The sequence below is a fragment of the Nelumbo nucifera genome, chromosome 2 (genome assembly GCF_055504915.1).
Source record: "Nelumbo nucifera cultivar China Antique chromosome 2, China Antique-T2T, whole genome shotgun sequence".
NCBI classification, from domain to species: Eukaryota; Viridiplantae; Streptophyta; class Magnoliopsida; order Proteales; family Nelumbonaceae; genus Nelumbo; species Nelumbo nucifera.
The window spans coordinates 95275016-95292029 of record NC_142650.1 but is presented as its reverse complement, the minus strand read 5'-3'; positions in this window follow the sequence as shown (position 1 = coordinate 95292029).

The window sequence follows — 17014 nt, the reverse complement described above, 5'->3', positions numbered from 1 at the left end:
GAATCGAGAGAGGAATTCATATAGCAGACCAAATAATTCATGGTGTGAATTGAATGGTATATAGGGGTATATACACATGATTCATCTGAATGTAATAGTTTTTCCTTGAACTTAATGCACTTCTACCTTGAGAACTCTAGTCGAGAGGTCGAAGGGTTACCTAATAGAAGTAGTTTTAGTATATCTCGAGAGAGAATATTAAATAAAATTGGAAAGACTTCAGATTATGGGAATGACAAATTATCTTGGGTTATCTCATACATTAATATTCATTGGAATGGTTAGGTGGACCAAAAGTCCTAGCGAATTCAATCAATCGTTACATACTTCAGCATTGGTTACTTCTACTCTTGTTTTCTTTTTCTGATTTTCATTAGTTTTTATCTTCAAATCTAAAATTTGATTGTCCAAATAATTAAGGAAGGCTGTAGTTCTAATACTTATTTTGTTAAATCCTCGTGGGAACGATATTTTTATACTACTTGATAACTAGTGCACTTGCTAGGGTTATAATCATAGCTATCACCGAGCTCCGCCCAAGACTGGAGCGTTTCCCTTGTCATCAGGTCCAGCCTAACACCGGAATCCTGAATGGCAACCCTCCAATAGGTAGGGAAAGGCCACCCTGTGGGATTGCGGACTACAAAGTAACTCCGGTTCTAGGCCGGGATCCTATTGGGTAGTTCGTGCAAAAGCTTATAACTCGGGCGAAGAGACAATAGGTCCGCCTATGCTCACGAAGGACACAAGAAGAGTTCTTCTTGATAGACATGATTGAAGAAAAAATATCGAGGTCGAGGAGCATACAGTACTTATAAAAAAGCCAAATGGTCCCTACTACATTGTGGATGGAGTTCAGGTGTAACTGGTATATGGTGATGTTAAGGAACTTCAGGACCTCTATTATTAAGGGGTGCAAAGGTAAACGAAGACCAGCCATGAGCTGCTCTTCAAAAATCATGATATCATTGTGATCGTGTTCCCAAGGGAAGTTACCTATAGGGAGACTATAGGAGAGCTCGCCCAGGAGGTTGTACTGGTGTACTAAGGCCCGGAGCCTGTCCAAAGTCATTATTGAACAGCCAAAGTGGTCTGACACCCAACCTTAATGAGAAGTGGATGCCAGGTTACCCGAGGCCCCTTGCGCCTCCTAGGGTGACTGCACCTCAGGTGGGCCACGGACTACCTCTGGACCCAAAGTAGCCTCATCCCAGCTATCAACCTGGGCTGAGGTACCCTCCTCGGCCTCATCTAAGAGGCTATCAAAACTAAAGGAAGACATTGACAACAAACTGAACTAAAAGGGAAAGCTATAGAACTGAGCTGAACTGAAAAGAAGAAGCTAAGGACGACTGACCAAAGAAGGACGACCGAACTAGAGGAAAGCGGCGAACTAGAGGAAAGCTAAGGACGAGCTAAAGAAGCTAAGCGCGACCTCAGATCGAAGGCTAGTAAGCTTATGGCGAAGAAAATGAGTCTCGGGTCCCCCCTACTTATAGCCATTGTATCGAAGAAGCAACGATCAAGATCAAAGCAATCTAACAGCTCATAAGAAAACAGGTTGCATGACCCTCAAGGCCAAAAACAGTTTAGCACATTTTTTGGTGTCCGCAAAATTTATAGATTGCGTGACGTCCGCACATAAACCGCACGTGACCTAGGTTATTCCTAGTTGAGGCGAGCAGCCGAACTGGTCTGACCGGTGACCTATCTAACAGAGCTGCTTGAGCTTCGAGCCAAATCCACTTGTCACATCGTGAACTCCCCGCACCAGATCAAGACCCTTAGCTCAGGGAATGCGGGGCAATTGATGAAGGGAAATTTGGCCCGACCTCGTAACAGGCAGACACATGTGTTAGACAGTTTATGTATGCCCTTAGCTTCAATCTGATTTGATGTACTTGTTATTTAGTGGAAATAAATAAAGTGCATGTTTGATTCATGTTGTTTGGTTTAATTCTGTGTAAAACCCTAAAACTGGACATTTATAGAGATTCACGTTAGTTTTAAATGTTCACAGCCGTTGGATAAGTTTGGGGAGATTTATCCTGCCAAGGCTGATGCTGGTGTGCCACCAAGTGTTGGGATGGCCTGTCTCAGCCATCAGGGTAGGACCCGAGGCACATGCAGTATGGGATTACATGAATCCTTGAACTGGACCAGATTTCCAATCTTGCCCTGGACCTTGGAGATAGATGGGCAAAACTGGAAAGTTACACCTGACCCCTAGACTCGATTATGACACTTCACTAGGTGCTGGATCAGGCTGCCTTTGATATGCCAATCAGTGAGATCCTTAGTGGGGATCAAAACCTGGGTATGTTGCGGCAGTTTGAGAATTCATCTGAGTGGGTGGTCATAGTGACAGAATCAGCCACTTTGTCGGACAAAGGGTAATGATCGGGAATGCACTCTCTCTGATGGAAACCAAACTGCCGGTAGTTGATTTCAATCATTGGAATTTTGTTTTGCAAAATTAATATACTTATATTATATGTACGGTTTCAAAATGTTTGCAAATGGTTTTAATTCCCGGGATCCATGTGAGAGGAGAGTGCGGCACTGTTCCTTGCAGCCGAGGGAGAGGTCCTCTCTTGTCGGGCAGTGCTTGATCATTAAGGACTGAGAGGTTAAGTGTAAGACCATTTAGGATAATACCTGATGGGCTAATCTTGCACCTGCCCACAGTCCCTGGGTTTTTATAAGATGGCTTGGCCCAGGGACCACTTAATGTAAGTGTTGGGCCCATAGGGTCCATATGATGGACTCAAGGGGTTCATTGAGTTTTTCAGTGAATTCGGCTGGGCCTTGTATTAAAGGCTGGGCCGAACCCATGTGGCTGGTGTGTAGATCAATGCTTGGGTCCCACGCCATACAAAGAAGCCCAACTGGGCAGTAGATTGGAAACTAATTAAACACTGAATACTTAATGGGCCAAAAGCCCAATTCGAACTGGGCTAATATGATCACCCAAAGATGGGGCGAATCTGAGATTAATGTTAGTGAAAAGGATGGGGCTTTTAACCTTATCCACTCTGGGAGACCAAATTCAAATCAGATTTGAATCTGGTAACCTCCTGATAAGATCAGGAGTAAACTAACTTTATCTGTAGATAGGATTAAGATGATCCTCTATCCAGATACTGATTTGGATTGGGATAACTCCTGATTAGGAGGTTTCTTAATCAAGAAGAAAGGAGGAGAAAAACAAGAGAATTCAAACCAAGGAAAATCGCAAGAAAGGTTCCTGCGAATAGAGATTAGATTTCATACTCTCCAGAAAAGGAGAAAAAGCAGTTCAGCTTTTTCGGTTTTGGTTCTCTCCTCCTGCCGCCGCCATCTGCCATTGCAAGATTGGATCTTTGCAGAAAAGAAAGTCAAGAAATCTATTCTTGACATCAGTCTTGCAAGAAAGACTGAAAAGGTTACAGTGTTTAGTTCTTCCAGAGGATTCTTGTGAAGGATCCAGTGTGTAGGATGCACCCTACTGGTTCTGTTCCATCCACAACTGTGTCATCTTCAGCAGGAACAGATCTTGGAGCATTCTTTGGGCGTGAACACCAACTTTGGGAGATACTGCTTCTCCGGATCAGGTATATTCCTCCCATTTACCTTTTGGTACAGATCTGGTTTGATTATGGTTCAAGTAGGATCCTTGAATAATATATTCTAAATTTAGGGAATATGATTCCCAGTTGGGAGAAGGTAGGAAATTTTTGAAATTCGCCCACCCATTCCGCAACCTTTATGGCGTCCATTGGATGGATCCTACCATTCTCTCAGTGGTATCAGAGCCATAGGTTCGAATCTTGAACCAAAAGAAAATCAGATCTGACCCTGCGCAGATGGATAGAAGGTGTTCTTTCAAGATTTGCGCAGATTGTTTACTTTATTTCAAGAAACTGTTTCTTCTTAAGGGCGATTGATCTGAAATTAATTTTATTAAATCCAAAATTTATTTAGAATTGTTCTTTATTTATTTTGATTTAATGGACTGTTCGAACATGGAGATTGCAGTGCAGATTTGGCGCAGATGGTCTGCGCACCCTTTTTCTTTTCTATTTATTTATTTCATTTAATTCGGTCTGTAAATAATTTTTTTTTTATTTTAGACTGAATGTATAGTATTTGATCAAGAATGTAATTAATAGAAATAGGATTTCTGTTTTTTTATTTTTCTTGATTAAAGAAGAAGGAAGAAGAAGGCGGCGCTGGAGATTTTGCAGTTGGAGAAATCGCTTTCTGCGATTTGCAGTTTGTGAAACTGCAACCCTTGTGATTAACCTCTGTTTTGCAGGTGGTGCGAACAGTCCATGGATTGATTTGTGATTGTTTGAAATTCAAAATTATTAATTTCAGATCTGTCGTGAATTAATTCTTGAATTGAAAATCAGTTCTGGATCCTCTCGGACCAGATTGGACCAAAACTGTTTGGACCGAATCTGGGGTTCGAAAGGGATTGTTTTTCAGTCCATATTTCTCACATTTATTGTTCCAAATCTGATGTTCAATTACAGGGATTAATTCGGCCCACCGTAAAGCCCAGTTTTAAAGGGTTAAAACTGCAAAAGCCCATTATTGTGAGATGAGCTGTATGGGCCGAACTGCTATCTACGATTCAGCCCATACACCAAGTAGACATTAATTGTTGATGACTTGGATTTTAAATGGGCTATTTGATGGGCTTTACAGCAGTTAATTGATTGGATCAATTCCTCCTTTACATGTGATGTTTGGATGTTTGATGTGCTGCGACCATGGGCCATAAGTGCTTGGCCCATGAAGACTCGTTAGTGGCTCTTGCGCACACCATGGCTGAATGCACATCATTGCCATGGTGTCCCTCAAGGTCATTGGATGACCCCTCCTTGCTTGGTGGGCCCCACAACCCTGAAAAGGGATGCGTACGGAACCCCTAGCCAATTGAGGCCCACCAGAAATCTAACATTATGAAAGTCAATGGGAGTCACTCTGGTTTGACCTAAATTAACAATAGGGCGTAATTTTGTTCCCTCTGGCAAATATGAATGCATGTGATAGGGAGATCCATATGATGGACTCTCTAAAGGCCTTCCGTCATTAGCACAAGGATAGGTCCTTCAGTAATGAGGAAACGCACCATAAAATTGGGCTATCCATTTGCTGTTGGATCTATTAGAGTGTTTCATAAGATGATAGGGGCGTCAGAGACCGATGTGGGAGAGGCTTCACCAGAAAATGAAAACTCTCTCACGGTACCTTGGCGTAACCTGAATATGATGGGTGTGCACTCACTGGACAGAAAGGTTTACCTGAAAACGGCTCTGAACTTTGTCTGACAGAGGCCAAAGGGAAACTCATTTGATGAGTGGATATGATCCGTCACAGAAAGGTGGTGGGGTTATGCAGCTGAAACAGTTGGCTTCACGCACCCCATGTGATTTCCCACATTTCCAGAGACATTTTCGTCGTCTCCGTCGCTGAGAAAGGAGGGAAATCTCAGAGATGAACAAATGGGAATGGAACATAGATTAAAAGCCATATCTATGTAGGTAACATGAATCAAACTAAGGTTGTGGACCAATGATTTTGCTGTTTTATCAGAAAATGGCAAACGGTCAATTTGCAAAGCTTCTAGACGATAACAAGCTTAAGGGCCCAAACTATGCCGACTGGTACAGAAATCTTATGCTGGTCCTAACTTCCGAAAAGTTAGACAAGGTGGTGAAAAATCCTGCCCCGGAACGTCCGGGTGATAGGGCTTCTGAGGCCCGTAGGAGGGACTACCAAGATTGGGAGGATAAGAACTCCCTGGCCCACTGCTTTGTCATTGCCTCATTAGACAACTCAATACAGAGGCAGTTTGATCAGATCGAACTAGCCAAGGACATATTGGACAGTCTAAGAACAACGTATGAAGAGCAGAACCGTTCTACTCGACAGAAGGTCCTGAAATTGTTCATGACCGCGCAGATGACCAGAGGGCAGAAAGTTCATGACCATTGTCTTCGGATGATGGGATACATTAACGAACTTGAAGCTCTTGGATCTGGGCTAGATCTTGGCACGCAAGTGGATGCCATCCTAAATTCTTTGCCCTCTTCCTTCAATGCGTTCACTATGAACTACAATATGAATAAGCTTAATGTCAGCGTCCAGGAACTCAGCAATATGTTGTAGAGGGCCGAGGATTTACTCAAGAAGGATGAGCCTGTGGTTATGCTTGCTGAAGCTAACAAATCGGGCAAGAGAAAGAGAAAGGCAAAGAAGCCCCAGAAGAAGACTACCAAACCTAAGAAGCAGAAGAAGAACAAGGCATCTGATGTCTGTCACTTCTGCAAGCAGACCGGCCACTGGAAGAGGAATTGTCCTGCCTACCTGGAATCTAAGAAAGGTAACATCGAAACTTGTGTCATAGAAACTAATATGTTAGTTACTTCTATGTCCTGGTGTGTTGACTCCGGGGCTTCAACTCATGCGTGTAACTCACTACAGGGGTTCAAAGTTAGCAGAAGGTTGAATGAAGGTGAAGTGACACTGTTCTTGGGAACGACTGCAAGTGTTGCAGCTGCGGCAATTGGAACCGTAGAATTAGTTTTTAAAGAAGGAATACTTGTACTTAAAGATTGTCTTTATGTACAGAACTTGAGAAGAAATTTAATTTCTGTTTCAAAATTGTGTGCTGATGGATATACTGTTTATTTTAGTAATACGATTACTGTTAAACGGAATAATAAATTCATCGCATGCGGGGAACTAGAGAGCGGTCTCTATGTTCTACATCCTTCCCTGGAAACTAACTTAACCGAAACTACGTCGGTCAAAAATCCCAAGAAAAGGAATCGTGATACAGTAAGTCCCACGTACCTCTGGCATTACCGACTTGGCCATATCGGTATTGACCGAATCACAAGGCTAGTAAAGTATGGTCCTTTGGATTTTCTAACCGTAGAAAATCTTCCCACTTGTGAACCTTGCCTTCAAGGTAAAATGTCTAAGCGGCCATTTGACGGTAAGCCTGAAAGATCTGAAGGCACACTTGACCTGATACATACTGATGTATGTGGTCCCCTGAGTGTTAGGACACGGAATCAACACGTGTACTTCATCACCTTTACAGATGATTTTTCACGATATGGTTACGTGTACTAATGAGACATAAGTCTGAATCATTTGAAAAGTTCAAAGAGTTCAGACAGGAAGTCGAGAAACAGTTAGGGAGAGAAATTAAGGCCCTTCGATCAGATCGAGGTGGCGAGTATCTCTCTGACGAATTTAGGGACTACTTAAAGGCCAATGGGATAGTGTCACAACTAGCTCCTCCTGCTACACCTCAACTCAACGGTGTTTCAGAGAAGAGGAATAGGACCTTGTTGGACATGGTCTGGTCGCTTCTCGTACACTCACAATTACCCACATCCTTTTGGGGATACACATTAGAGACTGCTATCTACGTGCTGAATCGGGTTCCAACCAAATCAGTTCCGAAAACTCCATATGAACTTTGGACCGGAAGGAAGCCAAGTGTGAGACACTTGAAGATTTGGGGTTGTCCTGCACACGTTAAAAAGAACAAGTGCGGACAAGTTGGAATCTAAAACCAGCCGTTGCTTGTTTATAGGCTACCCAAAGGATTCGGTGGGTTATCTATTCTATGACCCAAGTGAGCAGAAAGTGTTCTGCAGTCGAAACGCCAGATTCTTAGAATTCGATTACATCCTGGACACTCATCGCCAGGAAATAGTTCTTGATGAGGAGAGCTCAGGAGCAGTGGGAGATGTCCCACAAAATCTAGGTAATGACCAACCTAGAAGAACCACCCGGGTATCCAGACCACCAGTCCGATATGGCTATGACCAGGACAGTTACCTGGTGGAAGCCTTGACTAGTGAAGAGGATCCCGTGACTTACGCGGAAGCTATGTTAGACATAGACTCCCAGAAGTGGGTGGAGGCCATGAGAGCTGAGATGGACTCAATGGAGACCAACGGAGTCTGGACTCTAGTGGATCTGCCCTCCGGGGTAAAAGCAATTCGTTGCAAATGGATCTACAAGAGGAAGAAGGGCCCCGATGGCAGGATTGAGACCTTTAAAGCTCGATTGGTGGCAAAAGGGTATACTCAGAAAGAAGGCATTGACTATGAGGAAACCTTTTCGCCCGTGGCCATGCTTAAATCCATTAGGATCCTGCTAGCTGTAGCAGCGTACCATGACTACGAGATTTGGCAAATGGATGTCAAAACAGCGTTCCTGAATGGAGATCTTAGTGAAGATATCTACATGCAGCAGCCACAAGGCTTCATTGCTGCTGGTCAGGAACACATGGTATGTAAACTTAATAGATCCATATATGGACTTAAGCAGGCATCTAGGAGTTGGAACATCCGTTTTGATTCTGCAGTCAAAACGTTTGACTTTGAGCAGAACCCGGATGAACCCTGTGTTTACAGGAAATCCAGTGGGGATAAGATCACCTTTTTGATCTTGTACGTGGACGATATCCTACTCATTGGGAATGATGTAGGAATGTTGACTTCGGTCAAGGTATGGCTATCACAGCAGTTCTCCATGAAAGATCTTGGAGAAGCTTCGTACATACTGGGTCTTCAACTCTATAGAGATAGATCGAAGTGGATAATTGGATTATCCCAGGCTGCTTATATTGACAAAATTGTCAAAAGATACAGCATGGAAAACTCCAAGAAAGGAAACGTTCCTTTCAGGCACGGAGTCACTCTCTCCAAGAAGATGTCTCCCAAGACTTCTGAGGAGATTGAGAGCATGAGAGATGTTCCCTATGCCTCAGCCGTGGGGAGCATCATGTATGCCATGCTGTGCACTCGCCCGGACATAGCTCAGGCGGTGAGTGTCGTAAGCAGATTCCAGGCAAACCCGGGGCAGGAGCATTGGACTGCTGTGAAGAACATACTCAAATACCTTCGAAGGACAAAAGAGTTTTGTCTAGTATTCGATAGTAGTTCACTGCAAGTTCTAGGGTATACTGATGCCAATTTCCAGTCGGATCCAGATGATAGAAAGTCTACATCTGGGTATGTTTTCACGATAGGATCGTGTGCTGTTTGCTGGAAAAGCAGCAAACAGGGGTCCACTGCAGACTCCACAACCGAGGCCGAGTACATTGCCGCAAGTGAAGCTGCCAAGGAAGCCGTATGGATGAAGAAGTTCATACACGAATTGGGAGTGATCCCATCCAGCACATCACCCATCCCGTTGTTGTGTGACAACAATGGAGCGATCGCCCAGGCTAAAGAGCCTCGGGCTCACTTGAAGTCAAAGCACATCGAGAGAAAGTACCATGTACTGCGGGAGATTGTTGGTAGAGGGGACGTCCTAATTCAGAAAGTAGCATCAGCGGACAATGTGGCAGACCCATTGACTAAGCCACTGACACAGAAGGTGTTTGAGAAACACGTGGAAAGTATGGGACTCCGGCTTGTACCAGATTGGACCTAAGTGCAAGTGGGAGTTGTTAGACAGTTTATGTATGCCCTTAGCTTCAATCTGATTTGATGTACTTGTTATTTAGTGGAAATAAATAAAGTGCATGTTTGATTCATGTTGTTTGGTTTAATTCTATGTAAAACCCTAAAACTGGACATTTATAGAGATTCATGTTAGTTTTAAATGTTCACAGCCGTTGGATAAGTCTGGGGAGATTTATCCTGCCAAGGCTGATGCTGGTGTGCCACCAAGTGTTGGGATGGCCTGTCTCAGCCATCAGGGTAGGACCCGAGGCACATGCAGTATGGGATTACATGAATCCTTGAACCGGACCAGATTTCCAGTCTTGCCCTGGACCTTGGAGATAGATGGGCAAAACTGGAAAGTTACACCTGACCCCTAGACTCGATTATGACACTTCACTAGGTGCTGGATCAGGCTGCCTTTGATATGCCAATTAGTGAGATCCTTAGCGGGGATCAAAACCTGGGTATGTTGCGGCAGTTTGAGAATTCATCTGAGTGGGTGGTCATAGTGACAGAATCAGCCACTTTGTCGGACAAAGGGTAATGATCGGGAATGCACTCTCTCTGATGGAAACCAAACTGCTGGCAGTTGATTTCAATCGTTGGAATTTTGTTTTGCAAAATTAATATACTTATATTATATGTACGGTTTCAAAATGTTTGCAAATGGTTTTAATTCCCGGGATCCATGTGAGAGGAGAGTGCGGCACTGTTCCTTGTAGCCGAGGGAGAGGTCCTCTCTTGTCGGGCAGTGCTTGATCATTAAGGGCTGAGAGGTTAAGTGTAAGACCATTTAGGATAATACCTGATGGGCTAATCTTGCACCTGCCCACAGTCCCTGGGTTTTTATAAGATGGCTTGGCCCAGGGACCACTTAATGTAAGTGTTGGGCCCATAGGGTCCATATGATGGACTCAAGGGGTTCATTGAGTTTTTCAGTGAATTCGGCTGGGCCGTATATTAAAGGCTGGGCCGAACCCATGTGGCTGGTGTGTAGATCAATGCTTGGGTCCCACGCCATACAAAGAAGCCCAACTGGGCAGCAGATTGGAAACTAATTAAACACTGAATACTTAATGGGCCAAAAGCCCATTTCGAACTGGGCTGATATGATCACCCAAAGATGGGGCGAATCTGAGATTAATGTTAGTGAAAAGGATGGGGCTTTTAACCTTATCCACTATGGGAGACCAAATTCAAATCAGATTTGAATTTGGTAACCTCCTGATAAGATCAGGAGTAAACTAACTTTATCTGCAGATAGGATTAAGATGATCCTCTATCCAGATACTAATTTGGATTGGGAGAACTCCTGATTAGGAGGTTTCTTAATCAAGAAGAAAGGAGGAGAAAAACAAGAGAATTCAAACCAAGGAAAATCGCAAGAAAGGTTCCTGCGAATAGAGATTAGATTTCATACTCTCCAGAAAAGGAGAAAAAGCAGTTCAGCTTTTTCGGTTTTGGTTCTCTCCTCCTGCCGCCGCCATCTGCCATTGCAAGATTGGATCTTTGCAGAAAAGAAAGTCAAGAAATCTATTTTTGACATCAGTCTTGCAAGAAAGACTGAAAAGGTTACAGTGTTTAGTTCTTCCAGAGGATTCTTGTGAAGGATCCAGTGTGTAGGACGCACCCTGCTGGTTCTGTTCCATCCATAGCTGTGTCATCTTCAGCAGGAACAGATCTTGGAGCATTCTTTGGGCGTGAACACCAACTTTGGGAGATACTGCTTCTCCGGATCAGGTATATTCCTCCCATTTACCTTTTGGTACAGATCTGGTTTGATTATGGTTCAAGTAGGATCCTTGAATAATATATTCTAAATTTAGGGAATATGATTCCCAGTTGGGAGAAGGTAGGAAATTTTTGAAATTCGCCCACCCATTCCGCAACCTTTATGGCGTCCATTGGATGGATCCTACCATTCTTTCAGTGGTATCAAAGCCATAGGTTCGAATCTTGAACCAAAAAAAAATCAGATCTGACCCTGCGCAGATGGATAGAAGGTGTTCTTTCAAGATTTGTGCAGATTGTTTTCTTTATTTCAAGAAACTGTTTCTTGTTAAGGGCGATTAATCTGAAATTAATTTTATTAAATCCAAAATTTATTTAGAATTGTTCTTTATTTGTTTTGATTTAATGGGCTGTTCGAACCTGGAGATCGCAGTGCAGATTTGGCGCAGATGGTCTGCGCACCCTTTTTCTTTTCTATTTATTTATTTCATTTAATTCGGTCTGTAAATAATTTTTTTTTTATTTTAGACTGAATGTATAGGATTTGATCAAGAATGTAATTAATAGAAATAGGATTTCTGTTTTTTTATTTTTCTTGATTAAAGAAGAAGGAAGAAGAAGGCGGCGCTGGAGATTTTGCAGTTGGAGAAATCGCTTTCTGCGATTTGCAGTTTGTGAAACTGCAACCCTTGTGATTAACCTCTGTTTTACAGGTGGTGCAAACAGTCCATGGATTGATTTGTGATTGTTTGAAATTCAAAATTATTAATTTCAGATCTGTCGTGAATTAATTCTTGAATTGAAAATCAGTTCTGGATCCTCTCGGACCAGATTGGACCAAAACTGTTTGGACCGAATCTGGGGTTCGAAAGGGATTGTTTTTCAGTCCATATTTCTCACATTTATTGTTCCAAATCTGATGTTCAATTACAGGGATTAATTCGGCCCACCGTAAAGCCCAGTTTTAAAGGGTTAAAACTGCAAAAGCCCATTATTGTGAGATGAGCTGTATGGGCCGAACTGCTATCTACGATTCAGCCCATACACCAAGTAGACATTAATTGTTGATGACTTGGATTTTAAATGGGCTATTCGATGGGCTTTACAGCAGTTAATTGATTGGATCAATTCCTCCTTTACATGTGATGTTTGGATGTTTGATGTGCTGCGACCATGGGCCATAAGTGCTTGGCCCATGAAGACTCGTTAGTGGTTCTTGCGCACACCATGGCTGAATGCACATCATTGCCATGGTGTCCCTCAAGGTCATTGGATGACCCCTCCTTGCTTGGTGGGCCCCACAACCCTGAAAAGGGATGCGTACGGAACCCCTAGCCAATTGAGGCCCACCAGAAATCTAACATTATGAAAGTCAGTGGAAGTCACTCTGGTTTGACCTAAATTAACAATAGGGCGTAATTTTGTTCCCTCCGGCAAATATGAATGCATGTGATAGGGAGATCCATATGATGGACTCTCTAAAGGCCTTCCGTCATTAGCACAATGATAGGTCCTTCAGTAATGAGGAAACGCACCATAAAATTGGGCTATCCATTTGCTGTTGGATCTATTAGAGTGTTTCATAAGATGATAGGGGCGTCATAGACCGATGTGGGAGAGGCTTCACCAGAAAATGGGAACTCTCTCACGGTACCTTGGCGTAACTTGAATATGATGGGTGTGCACTCACTGGACAGAAAGGTTTACCTGAAAACGGCTCTGAACTTTGTCTGACAGAGGCCAAAGGGAAACTCATTTGATGAGTGGATATGATCCGTCACAGAAAGGTGGTGGAGTTATGCAGCTGAAACAGTTGGCTTCACGCACCCCATGTGATTTCCCACATTTCCAGAGACATTTTCGTCGTCTCCGTCACTGAGAAAGGAGGGAAATCTCAGAGATGAACAAATGGGAATGGAACATAGATTAAAAGCCATATCTGTGTAGGTAACATGAATCAAACTAAGGTTGTGGACCAATGATTTTGCTGTTTTATCAGAAAATGGCAAACGGTCAATTTGCAAAGCTTCTAGACGATAACAAGCTTAAGGGCCCAAACTATGCCGACTGGTACAGAAATCTTATGCTGGTCCTAACTTCCGAAAAGTTAGACAAGGTGGTGAAAAATCCTGCCCCGGAACGTCCGGGTGATAGGGCTTCTGAGGCCCGTAGGAGGGACTACCAAGATTGGGAGGATAAGAACTCCCTGGCCCGCTGCTTTGTCATTGCCTCATTAGACAACTCAATACAGAGGCAGTTTGATCAGATCGAACTAGCCAAGGACATATTGGACAGTCTAAGAACAACGTATGAAGAGCAGAACCGTTCTACTCGACAGAAGGTCCTAAAATTGTTCATGACCGCGCAGATGACCAGAGGGCAGAAAGTTCATGACCATTGTCTTCGGATGATGGGATACATTAACGAACTTGAAGCTCTTGGATCCGGGCTAGATCTTGGCATGCAAGTGGATGCCATCCTAAATTCTTTGCCCTCTTCCTTCAATGCGTTCACTATGAACTACAATATGAATAAGCTGAATGTCAGCGTCCAGGAACTCAGCAATATGTTGTAGAGGGCCGAGGATTTACTCAAGAAGGATGAGCCTGTGGTTATGCTTGCTGAAGCTAACAAATCGGGCAAGAGAAAGAGAAAGGCAAAGAAGCCCCAGAAGAAGACTACCAAACCTAAGAAGCAGAAGAAGAACAAGGCATCTGATGTCTGCCACTTCTGCAAGCAGACCGGCCATTGGAAGAGGAATTGTCCTGCCTACCTGGAATCTAAGAAAGGTAACATCGAAACTTGTGTCATAGAAACTAATATGTTAGTTACTTCTGTGTCCTGGTGTGTTGACTCCGGGGCTTCAACTCATGCGTGTAACTCACTACAGGGGTTCAAAGTTAGCAGAAGGTTGAATGAAGGTGAAGTGACACTGTTCTTGGGAATGACTGCAAGTGTTGCAGCTGCGGCAATTGGAACCGTAGAATTAGTTTTTAAAGAAGGAATACTTGTACTTAAAGATTGTCTTTATGTACAGAACTTGAGAAGAAATTTAATTTCTGTTTCAAAATTGTGTGCTGATGGATATACTGTTTATTTTAGTAATACGATTACTGTTAAACGGAATAATAAATTCATCGCATGCGGGGAACTAGAGAGCGGTCTCTATGTTCTACATCCTTCCCTGGAAACTAACTTAACCGAAACTACGTCGGTCAAAAATCCCAAGAAAAGGAATCGTGATACAGTAAGTCCCACGTACCTCTGGCATTACCGACTTGGCCATATCGGTATTGACCGAATCACAAGGCTAGTAAAGTATGGTCCTTTGGATTTTCTAACCGTAGAAAATCTTCCCACTTGTGAACCTTGCCTTCAAGGTAAAATGTCTAAGCGGCCATTTGACGGTAAGCCTGAAAGATCTGAAGGCACACTTGACCTGATACATACTGATGTATGTGGTCCCCTGAGTGTTAGGACACGGAATCAACACGTGTACTTCATCACCTTTACAGATGATTTTTCACGATATGGTTACGTGTACTAATGAGACATAAGTCTGAATCATTTGAAAAGTTCAAAGAGTTCAGACAGGAAGTCGAGAAACAGTTAGGGAGAGAAATTAAGGCCCTTCGATCAGATCGAGGTGGCGAGTATCTCTCTGACGAATTTAGGGACTACTTAAAGGCCAATGGGATAGTGTCACAACTAGCTCCTCCTGCTACACCTCAACTCAACGGTGTTTCAGAGAAGAGGAATAGGACCTTGTTGGACATGGTCTGGTCGCTTCTCGTACACTCACAATTACCCACATCCTTTTGGGGATACACATTAGAGACTGCTATCTACGTGCTGAATCGGGTTCCAACCAAATCAGTTCCGAAAACTCCATATGAACTTTGGACCGGAAGGAAGCCAAGTGTGAGACACTTGAAGATTTGGGGTTGTCCTGCACACGTTAAAAAGAACAAGTGCGGACAAGTTGGAATCTAAAACCAGCCGTTGCTTGTTTATAGGCTACCCAAAGGATTCGGTGGGTTATCTATTCTATGACCCAAGTGAGCAGAAAGTGTTCTGCAGTCGAAACGCCAGATTCTTAGAATTCGATTACATCCTGGACACTCATCGCCAGGAAATAGTTCTTGATGAGGAGAGCTCAGGAGCAGTGGGAGATGTCCCACAAAATCTAGGTAATGACCAACCTAGAAGAACCACCCGGGTATCCAGACCACCAGTCCGATATGGCTATGACCAGGACAGTTACCTGGTGGAAGCCTTGACTAGTGAAGAGGATCCCGTGACTTACGCGGAAGCTATGTTAGACATAGACTCCCAGAAGTGGGTGGAGGCCATGAGAGCTGAGATGGACTCAATGGAGACCAACGGAGTCTGGACTCTAGTGGATCTGCCCTCCGGGGTAAAAGCAATTCGTTGCAAATGGATCTACAAGAGGAAGAAGGGCCCCGATGGCAGGATTGAGACCTTTAAAGCTCGATTGGTGGCAAAAGGGTATACTCAGAAAGAAGGCATTGACTATGAGGAAACCTTTTCGCCCGTGGCCATGCTTAAATCCATTAGGATCCTGCTAGCTGTAGCAGCGTACCATGACTACGAGATTTGGCAAATGGATGTCAAAACAGCGTTCCTGAATGGAGATCTTAGTGAAGATATCTACATGCAGCAGCCACAAGGCTTCATTGCTGCTGGTCAGGAACACATGGTATGTAAACTTAATAGATCCATATATGGACTTAAGCAGGCATCTAGGAGTTGGAACATCCGTTTTGATTCTGCAGTCAAAACGTTTGACTTTGAGCAGAACCCGGATGAACCCTGTGTTTACAGGAAATCCAGTGGGGATAAGATCACCTTTTTGATCTTGTACGTGGACGATATCCTACTCATTGGGAATGATGTAGGAATGTTGACTTCGGTCAAGGTATGGCTATCACAGCAGTTCTCCATGAAAGATCTTGGAGAAGCTTCGTACATACTGGGTCTTCAACTCTATAGAGATAGATCGAAGTGGATAATTGGATTATCCCAGGCTGCTTATATTGACAAAATTGTCAAAAGATACAGCATGGAAAACTCCAAGAAAGGAAACGTTCCTTTCAGGCACGGAGTCACTCTCTCCAAGAAGATGTCTCCCAAGACTTCTGAGGAGATTGAGAGCATGAGAGATGTTCCCTATGCCTCAGCCGTGGGGAGCATCATGTATGCCATGCTGTGCACTCGCCCGGACATAGCTCAGGCGGTGAGTGTCGTAAGCAGATTCCAGGCAAACCCGGGGCAGGAGCATTGGACTGCTGTGAAGAACATACTCAAATACCTTCGAAGGACAAAAGAGTTTTGTCTAGTATTCGATAGTAGTTCACTGCAAGTTCTAGGGTATACTGATGCCAATTTCCAGTCGGATCCAGATGATAGAAAGTCTACATCTGGGTATGTTTTCACGATAGGATCGTGTGCTGTTTGCTGGAAAAGCAGCAAACAGGGGTCCACTGCAGACTCCACAACCGAGGCCGAGTACATTGCCGCAAGTGAAGCTGCCAAGGAAGCCGTATGGATGAAGAAGTTCATACACGAATTGGGAGTGATCCCATCCAGCACATCACCCATCCCGTTGTTGTGTGACAACAATGGAGCGATCGCCCAGGCTAAAGAGCCTCGGGCTCACTCGAAGTCAAAGCACATCGAGAGAAAGTACCATGTACTGCGGGAGATTGTTGGTAGAGGGGACGTCCTAATTCAGAAAGTAGCATCAGCGGACAATGTGGCAGACCCATTGACTAAGCCACTGACACAGAAGGTGT